The sequence below is a fragment of the Sorghum bicolor genome, chromosome 2 (genome assembly GCF_000003195.3).
Source record: "Sorghum bicolor cultivar BTx623 chromosome 2, Sorghum_bicolor_NCBIv3, whole genome shotgun sequence".
In the NCBI taxonomy this organism is placed as follows: domain Eukaryota; kingdom Viridiplantae; phylum Streptophyta; class Magnoliopsida; order Poales; family Poaceae; genus Sorghum; species Sorghum bicolor.
The window spans coordinates 12,604,593-12,615,711 of record NC_012871.2 but is presented as its reverse complement, the minus strand read 5'-3'; positions in this window follow the sequence as shown (position 1 = coordinate 12,615,711).

Genomic DNA, 11,119 nt, shown 5'->3' with positions numbered 1-11,119 from the left:
GAAAATTTCGGCACCAAGGCCCGGGACTAAAGGCCTCAAAAATTTTCACAGCCCACGTGTGGGGGTTACTAGTCGCGGCTTGTAGATCGGCCCGGGACTAAAGACCCCCCTTTAGTCTCGGTCGGTGGCTGGCACCGGGACTAAAGGGTTACCCTTTAGTCTTCGCTGGTGTTACGAGCCGGGACTAAAGGGTCTTTAGTCCTAGTTCGTAGTGTGCCCCACGACTAAAGGTCCTCGGCTATAAAGGCCATCGTCTACCCCTCAGATCGACTCGTCTTCTCCGCGCGCTCTAGATCTCCTTGCTCTCTTCTCTAACGACCGTCGAGCTCCATGCGTGCTGCCGTCGAGACCCTGCCTGTCGGCGCCGTCGTACCGAGTGCCGAGCGCCACCGCACCGAGCGCCACTAGCCTGCCATCACCGACGCCGAGCGCCACTGCACGACCGAGCGCCGCCACCGGCCCTCGCCAAGCGCCGAACGCCACTGTATACTTATTCGATGTCAAAATTATTAATATATTTTTTCTTTTGTTAATGAAGTTTAATAGAAATATTTGTATATTAGAGATAAAATATTTGTGTATTAGAAATATTTGTATATTTATGATGACTTATTTGATGTCAAAATTATTAATATTTTTTGCCTTTTGCCGATGAAGTTTATTAGAAATTTATGATGTACTTATTCGATGTCAAAATTATTATTATTTTTTGCCATTTCCGATGAAGTTTATTAGAAATATTTGTATATTAGAGATAAAATATTTGTATAATAGAAATATTTGTATATTCGAAATATTTGTATATTTATGATGTACTTATTCGATGTCAAAATTATTATTATTTTTTGCCATTTCCGATGAAGTTTATTAGAAATATTTGTATATTAGAGATAAAATATTTGTATATTCGAAATATTTGTATATTTATGATGTATTGTATCGATCTCAAAATTATTAATATTTTTTACCATTGTCGATGAAGTTTATTAGAAATATTTGTATATTAGAGATAAAATATTTGTATATTCGAAATATTTGACCCACCAAGAAGAAAGCACGAAAGGGTGTTCCACAGCTCGGGGACACATCAAGACCTTTGTCCCTGTTAATTGTGGCAGATCAGTATGGTTCAAATGTGGGTGTAGTACAGAGGAAATTTAGAGAGCCCACTTTGTCTGAGATGGACTCACTTGAAAATTATTTCATTGAGAGTTGTCTCTCATACTCCATGATTGAAAATATTACTACTGGGCTGGAGTTTCCACGAGCAGAAGTAGTTGATGAATGGAGGAGAAATTTTGCACCGGGCAGGAGTCTAATGAACCCCAAGCACCTACATGTACTCAGTACGCAGATGTTTGGAATCAACATGTTGGTGCATAGTGACTTCTAAAGGCGGAATCGATTGGATTTCTGTTCGAATTCGAAACCATCACTACTTCTGTGGCGATGACCTTATCTTAGTCTAAATGGGCGAATTACACCAGCTATGCCACATGGATGCTCCGGACAAATCACTCATTAGCTGCTTTTGTTTGTAAGTATTTTTTTGTTTTTATTAAACTCTCCAACATGTCTATATAGTAGTAATCCTTACACACGTACTTGTCGATAGACTCACTATATGTAGGCTCCAAATGACTGAGCTCAGATCCAAAAATGACAATACTCCTAGATTTGTTGATCCTTATGTCATTTTCAAGGAGCTAAACCCTTCGGCGACTTGGATCAATGACATGTGTACGAATCTTATGAGGTTCTTTGTGAACCAAAAATACAAAAAAAGAATACTCTTCCCCTGCAACTTCAAGTGAGTTATATATATAGTTAACATGCAAGTGTGCACCTTTAGTTTTACGTAACCCTAATCTACGACTCATGTCTCTACGAATAGCCTTGTGGTATTCCTTGAGATGGCTAGTTTTTAATAAAAATATAAAATGAACCATGTTCTCTGGGAAAAATATTTATTAGGATTTAATCTTGTTATTCATGAGTAAATTCATATCTCTTGTTATACTGATTGTTTTGGTATGAAAATTTTATGGTAGCCTCTGTGTGGTACTAGGATACTATGATAAATATTTCATGATTTTTTGAGTAATATATCTATGATATGTAATTTATGTTTGAGATTTGGCTTGTTTCCTTAATTAAATTATATAAAACAATTGGTGCTTATGCTGGTGCTCTACTTTTGGGGCAAACTTGTTTATGGTATTAGTAGCATGTAAATAATCTGAAATCTGTTGTTTGACACCATATAAGCCATGTTCCTGAATTTATGTTCACTGGATACTCATAGTCATCGATCTTGCTGAAAGTAAGTTGGTAATCTATGACTCAATGAAGAAACTGCAACAAGATTACCGAGATATGATAGACATCATCCAAAGGTAATTTCGATCCATTGCACGCGCAAAGTAGAATAAGCTTGTATATATGTATACTTAACGATCCAACTCTCTTATTTCATATATATTATTGGTTTAGGGTTTGGGAAAGATTCATTGTTTGGGAACATCTAAGTCAATGTAGGGCGCCACTAAAGATAATATAGCTACAGTAAGTTTATCCTTCGTCAATGTACGTGGTGTATCTTATATTTTATCTTTTTTACAAGATGAATCTTTACATCATATAGTGGATCTTGAGACAAGAACCGGGTACAACTTATGTGGATACTATGTTTGCGAGTATATTATGGCAGTAACAAATAGAATTCCTGAAGAATACCTTAGAGTATGTAACACATGTCTCTTTTTATTTTCTCTCGAATTACTATTGATAATCTTGATATAACTAATACCTTCTTTTAATTCAAATTGAAGACTGAATGGTTGAAGCTAAAACTTATGCAACATGAACAACTCCAAGCAATATAAGAGGCAATAGCGGGATTTCTTCGGGAACAAGTCATAAATCCAAGCGGTGAGTTCCACTATAATCCTAACCAGACGATGATTTCAAACAATGATGATCATTTGTATGCCCTGTAGATCTTTGGATGATGAAGTACAACTTGTAATAGGTTTAGAGTACTAACTTTGGAGTACAACTTGTGCAGTAATAGATTTGGAGAACAACTTCTATATATTTATGTGTATATATTTATATATATATATGTAGTTATATAAAATAAGCTTATTGTCATATGCTGCTAATATATATATTATATGTATATATTAGGCTATTAGCAGCAAAGAATACATATTGGAAAACCTATTAAATGAATAAACAAAACTAAAAACAGAACTGAAAAGAAAGAAAAAGAAAAAACCAATGGGCCCTTTAGTCCCGGCCGGTATTACCAGTCGGGACTAAAGGGTGCTGCTGCGTGGCACCGCTGGCAGCACTCTTTAGTCCCAGCTGATAATACCAACCGGGACTAAAGGAGGGGCTTTAGCCCCGGTGCCTAGTCCTAGCTTGGGATCCATAGCTAAAGCCCCTTTCTGGCCGGGACTAAAGGCCGATCGTGTAGCAGTGCACAAACCGAAACAAAAGCTTTAGTCCCAGTCAGTGGCACAAACCGGGACTAACGGTCGGGCTTTAGTCCTAGTTGGTTACACCAACCGGGACTAAAGGTCTGTGGGGGTATAAACCCCTATACCCTTACCGCTAGACTTGGGCCAGGAGACTTGGCCCATCACAAGACAGTTCGAGGCTTGATCCAACTGATCGGAGTCTCGCGCAAGGAAACAAGACGTAGAGATCAAACATGATTCTAGTCGGTTACTATCTATGGCAATTGTAACTGACTAGGATTAGTTTTCAGATTTGTAACCCTATCCTCTGGACTATATAACGAGAGGCAAGGGACCCCTCTGGACATCTAATCTCAACTCAACAGAATCCACATCAATACAATCAGACACAGGACGTAGGTATTACGCCCATACGGCGGCCGAACCTGGATAAAAACCTTATCCGTGTCTTGCGTCACCATCAAGTTCGTAGCTTGCGCACCGTCTACCGATAAACTACTACCGTGGGTATACCCCAAGGTAGACTGCCGACTAGCTTTCGTCGACAAGGTCCCTCCCGACAGCGTCTGACAACAGAACCGTTGGGGAGGGACTGTCCCGGTTGGTGTTACCAACCGGAACTAAAGACCCTTTTTATCCCGGTTCCCAAAAATGCCGAGAATAAAGGCATTTGGGTACCATCGATGAAAGGCCTGTTCTCTAGCAGTGACTGATGTTAATCTTAAGAAAACTACAATTAGAGATGTATCTCACTGGCGGCTCATAGCCATAGGCTCACGGTTCTATTTTGCTGGTGCCAATTATTTATGAACCACCAATAGAAAAAAAATCCCTCGCGTTGACAAAAACCTGTTTCCGTACTAGTGATCTGTGATTTTTTTTTCCCGATCTTATTAATTTTCTTGTTCAGAGCTGCTTATACTCAGAACTCTAAGACCGTGACTGACCAAGCAGTGCAACTAAGGATGAAAACGCAACGGAAATATCCGAACCGAACCGCTTTCTATATTTGATCCGATCGAATTCGTATTTTCTTGTCCGACTTTATCGTTTTTGTTTTCGTATTTTAGATATTTCGTATTTCAAATGTAAAAGTAGAAAACGGTTTTGACATTTTTCGACCGTTTTCTACTTTTCTACTTTTAATTTGAAATATTTTGAATTTAAAATTTGGTTTAAACCGAATTTAGTCAACTATAGGGTCACACAGTCCAATTACAGACTACTCACCATGCATCTGTGTTCTTTCTACTGGTGGCTAGTTGCGTTCCTGCTAGATATTAATTGCTTAGTCTAGACTTGTATTTATGTGTGGGCTATTGTATTAAATACCTAAGACCAAGGATCATGTACTTTTTAATTATTATATACACTTGAACTTGATCCTATATATACTTAGTCATGCACTTGGTACTATATATCAGTATTTCGTATTAAGTTTTTGTATATCGACCTTGTTCGACATAAATCCGATCGAATTGGTTCGTTTTCGAAATTCTCGATATTTCGTAAGTTCGTGTTCGTTTTCGTGTCTGACTTTACCGTTTTCGTTTTCGTATTTCAAATGTAAAAGTAGAAAACAATTTTAGAGTTTTTCGACCGTTTTCATCCTTAAGTGCAACCTGCAATGGAACTGTAGCATTTGGTCACTGCCATACTGCATGATCAGCGTTGTACCCTAGTAATTAAAGTCCCCTTCATTCACAACCCATTTTTATAGAGGGTGACACCGTACCATTTGTGACCATTTTCTTTGTTTGTGAAAAGTTGTGATAGTTAATCACTCCTTTCTGAAGATTTCTTTGTGCTGCTATAACACCATTATAGAAGTAAAGGATATACGAATTCAGAGTGCAATTTTTTCACACCGGTATGAATAAGTGTTAAGTGTGTTCAATGTGTCTGTTCACTATCTTTGGGCAAAGACATGAAAGATGGAGAGCACAAGGTACGTAAATGATACTATAATATTCGAAGCCACTTGAAGAGTGGAACCCTATATATATGCATCACAATTGGTACGATCCACACGGCATCATAGAAAAGCTCAGGTACACGCGATATATACAGTAGAACTCTCTTTTTCAATTCAATAGATTTATTTTATATAAAAAAAGACTCGGCTTCTTAGATAGATAGATAGATAGATAGATAGATAGATAGATAGAAAAAAGTCTACATAACCCCAAAATAAACTATTTAGGGTGGACTATTTCATTCCGCAAACTATAAAACCAGATATTCTATCCCCTGAACTTTCAAAATCAGCCAAATAACCTCTTCGAGTGGTTTTAGAGGATGGTTTTGTATTTTCTTTTTTATTTATATCTGTTGAGTCTTTGAAAAATCATAATAAATCACTGAACAATTATAAAATAAAAAGTTTAATTTTGTTGGACTCCTGATGAGTAGATCTATACAATGAATATATAATATAGTATACTTTAGTACAAAGTTTTTGTTGTAGCTTTAAATATATGTTTTTTGTAATTAATTCGAATCATTCATATTTGTAGTTCCTTTGGTCCAATTGTGGTAAAGTTTTTACAGTGGACTCATTATTGTATGCTTAAACTATAGTAAAAATTTTATACTCACTGAATTACGTATAACTTAGTTATATATAAAGCATAGATTTAACAAGAATAAAGCTAAATAAATCTACAACTAAGTTATACATGATCCAATGGGTACGAAACTTTTATCATAGTTCAAGCATATAATAATGAGTCCGTCATAAAAATTTTACCACAATTGAACCATAGAAACTACATATATGAATTATTTGAAGTAATTACAGAAAAACATAGATTTAAAGCTACAGCGAAAACTTTGTACTAAAGTATACCATATTCTATATTCACTGTGTAGATCTACTCACTAAGAGTCCAACAAAATTGATTTTTTTTATTTTATGATTTTTTTATTTATTATGATTTTTTCAAATATTCAACGGAAATAAATAAAAAAGAAAAAAGACAAAACCACCATCCAAAACCACTCGAGGGTTATTAATTTGACCGGCTTTAAAAGTTCAAGTGGTAGGATATACAGTTTTATATTTCGGGGAGTGAAGTAGTCCATCCTAAATAGTTTGGGGTTATATAGATTTAGTTTGGGGGTTATGTAGATTTTTTCTAAATAGATAGATAGATACGGTTTAAAGTTTGTCAGCAGCGGTTTTCTGGAGCAGTTGTTATAATTACACACTAAACTGAACCATGTAACAACACTGAATATCTAGACAATTACGTTGCCAAGTGAAATTTTGGAAAAAGACCAGACATCTTGATCAGGTGGCTTAAATAATGATAACCATACTACCTGGAGACAATTAATAATAGAATTCTGCCAATTACTGTTACTGTCAAGACAAGGAGAGGCGGATCCGATGCATGGAGAATAGGGTGGCCTGAATAATGATAACCATACTACCTGGAGAATAGTTCGTTCCTCATCAGGGAACGCCGCGGTGGCTCTTGAGAAAGCTATCTGCAAGTGCTTACTCTATCATCTCTTTTTATCTGCCGTTATCGCTTCCCAAGAAATTAAATCAAATATACTTAATTTTAACTAAATTTATATAAAAAAATATTATAGTAATTAGTATCATTAGATAGATCATTGAATCTATTTTCATATTAAATTTATTTATGTTTATTTATATTGCTAATGTTTTCTATAAATTTAGTCAAACTAATGAAAGTTTGACAGGCACAAATCCAAACTTAAGGCAACTGGACTTGGGGTTAGACTCCATTATGACCACTACTGTAAAGACCAGGCTCCCAAAGTGATTTCTCGCTTCAAGGACCATATCCAAGGGTTGTAAGGCCAGATTCCAAAGTGATTGACACTGTACCCAGCAAGACTAACTAAAAGGTCATCCGAAAAAGAGGTGTTGTAGTCATGAAGATGTCTATTTTTTCTGCTTAATAGATTTCTATTATTCAGCCTATCCCTTAGGAGAAGCCAGACGAAGAACCTGTTCTTGGCAAAGCTGTTTGCTGACTAAGCCATTTGAATAGGGGGAGACCGATTGTGTACTCCAATAAAATGGCGTACCCTTTCTTTGGTATGATCAAAGGTGTTGGATCACTAGATATACTCCCACTTATCTTGTGACATGGGATCCCAAGTCCTCTCCTGGATTAGAGCATGGAGATTGCATGTTTTGTTGTTCAGAAGCTTGGGCCTTGGGCTGACAGAGGTATAGACTGTTTTTTTTCTAAGAAAAGGAGAGGAAGACTGAATGAGAAGTACCTGAACCAAACTTCGCCTTCCTCATTCTATTCCTCCCTGAAACCTGTTCTTCCCCAACTATCCTTCCCAAATTCCTGTATCCACGCAGAACAGGAGAGCTGAGTGAACATGCAGTTTCTTCAGAGAAGTGGCCGTAGCTTCTTGCTAGAGTCCGGGATGATCTAGTCATTTGGAAAAAAACGTCTCCCTCAAAACTCTGTAACCAGCCACGTGAGCTGGCACACGCACGTCTGTACTTGTATCACTAATTCTGTCCCGCGCCACGGCTACGGGTGACCGGAGGCGTGTGACCTAGGTGGGGAACCTCTGCCCCCATTCATGTTTCAAAAAAAAAGAGAAGTGGCCGTAGCCAAAGCAGGGATGGGAATAATCAGTCAGACTGGGTCTATGGGGATGAACGCTGGTTTGGCAGGATAGTGACAGGATGAGATGGTGCCCATGGTGGACGGACCCCCATAGGCTCTCTGGACGCATGGGGAATGAGGCTGATGCAGGCGGCCCACACGCCGAAGCCATTGCAGTCGAGGTTGGGTGGCGCCGAGCAGCGACCGCTAGAGATGGCGCCACCAGAAGGACAGGATCTGGGTGCGAGCGCCGTTGCTACTGGGGAGGAGGGAAAGGGATGCTATGTACCGCAGGAATGCAGTCGCGAAGGCCGCTGATGCAATCGCTAAGTTGTTGGTTCTTGGGATCTCCTGGGAACCATCTCCATTGCAAGACGTTGGCTGATGTATCGCCGTTGGCTGCAGGCAGTGCCGGTCCTAGAATTTTAATTTTATAATAATATAATTTAATTTTTTTTAAAAGAAAAGCAAATCTAATTATATATAGATAAATTGTTCTTCTTGTCTTTTTAATTTTGATCCCTGACAAATGTTTTTTTAGGTAACATTCTAAAATTCTAACACCTAACCTAAATTATAAGAAAAATATAACTTTATGAGTATAAAGTACTAAACAAAAATTAAACAAGAAAAAAACTAGTGCTTAAACAATGGGACATGAACTAATTCACAGAACCAAAATTCACAAATCAAAAAAAAATAAAAGGGTAGAAGAAAATAACCAAGATCACATGTCGTAGTCCTCGTCGAGCCCTGTCAGCTGATCGCCGCTATCGTTTGGATTTTGGAAGACTAGAACTCGGGCATAGAGGTTTTGGCATTATCCACTGCAGCTGATGAATCGTGTGGTGAACTGGTGAACGTCTCTCCTCGCGGTCTCGCCGTCTCATTAAAAGTCCAGAAGTCGTGACTCGTGATCGCTATGTGTGGCAACTCGTGTACGGGCATTGGTGGCTCGACTCCTTTTGGCTCACGATTTTTTTATGATAAACCACTGCACCATATATATACATATACTAATAAACAAAGACTATAACTAAAAAGTATGTTGTATTATATACTTAGGTTTGGGTCCCTATCCCACGAAGGCCCTCGGCCGTCGCACCTAATGCCCTCCCCTTAGGGCCGGCACTGGCTGCAGGGATTGGTATGAGGCTTCTTCTTGTGAGCCCAGAACCCTTTCACTCTAGTGCACAAAAACAAACATCCAAACACCGAGAACACATGAGTGAGAAATTTTTTTTTAAGAAGCTCAGGGCCCAACCGAGAAAATGACCTGTTACAGGGTTGATGAACTCTCGTCCAGCTCCACACGACCCACCAGGCACATAGATAAATTTGCAGGCTGCCAAGGTTTATTGAAGATGAAGAAAGCAACAGCATCAACAAGTTAATGAATGTCGTCAAGCCGAAGTGAAGTGTTTCTATTATTCCGTTCTTCTCCTGTGTTTTACACCGTTAAATAGACGTGCATTCATATTCTTGCACTCCATGAAAGACAAGGATTCTTTGATAGACATCCATATTGCACGAATCTCAATTCCCATATCACCTGAACAAGACACATAGGGCATGAAATAGAAGCGGTGCATCTCATTCAACTAAAGAAACAAAAGAAAGAAAGGAAAAAATCAAAACAAAGCAAGCGAAGGTCATATCAGCGCATCTTATACCAAGAAATGTGTAATACCAATTCAAGAAAATATACATGGAAGCTTATCAGCTTTCCATACACATGGAGTTGCTAAGAAATCACCTGGAACACACTTTAAAAGTGGTAGCTTAAATGTGCATAAAGACTAGGACTGATATGTAAACACACACTTCCAAATTAAAAGATGTCAATTACATGCCTTTGTATTGATTTTTTTTATAATGTTCTTTACAAATGAATATAATTTATATAATTTACTGTTAAATTCTATGCCTTTTGTATTGATTTTCTTATTTGGAAAATGAAATTACATATTTTGATTAAACCTCAAATAGGTTTAGTTATATTTTAAAATGGAAAAATTCAATTGTGTTGGACTCCACCTGAGTGGGTCTACATAATAAACATATAATATGATATGCTTTAATATAAAGTTTTTGTTGTAACTTTAAATCTATATTTTTCTATAATTAATTCATAGCTGTAGTTTCTCTAGTCCAACTATAGTGAAATTTTTATGGGGGGCTAATCATTACATGCTTGATTTGTAGTAAATTTTTCATGCTCATTAAATCATATATGATAGTTATATATTTATCTAGGTTTATATTTCTTAAATAGTTTTTAAATAAAATTAATTCTATAACTCAGTCTTACATGATCTATTGTGCATAAAATTTTTACTAGACTCCACATGAGTATACCTATACAATAAACATATGATATGGTATACTTTAGTGCAAACTTTTTGTTGTAGCTTTAGATTTATACTTTTCTATAATTAATTCATAAAGTGGTCCAATAGTGAATTTTTTATGGTGGACTAATCATTTCATACTTGACATAACTCAGTCATGCATCAATGAGCATGAAATTTTTACTACATGGCAAGAATGAAATGATTAGCCCACCATAAAAATTTTACCGTAGCTAGACAAGAGAAACTGAAGCTAAGAAATAATTATAGAAAAGCATAGATCTGCAGTAAAAATTTTGTACTAAAGCATATCATATCATGTGTTTGTTTCGTAGATCTACTCATGTGGAGTCCAACACAATTACATTTTTTTCATTTTATAATTTTTCAATGATTCAGCCAAAATAAACATGAAAGAAAAAAAAAAGAAACCCACCAAGAGAAACAAACACAGGTCAAGTTGCCGGAAAAAGATTGCGTAGGGACCGTCCACACCAGGGCGCGGTACGGACGACCACTCAGATTAGGACACGTGGCCAAGTTGAGTCGTTCCGTGCGCTGGCTCGCGACTCTGCCTCCTAGACATATGGTTTGCCTCGCAATTATGCCTCCTAACGATAGCTCCGAGCCTCCGAAGGAGACGGCTACTTGCTGCGGGTTGTGATGGTCGAGTTTA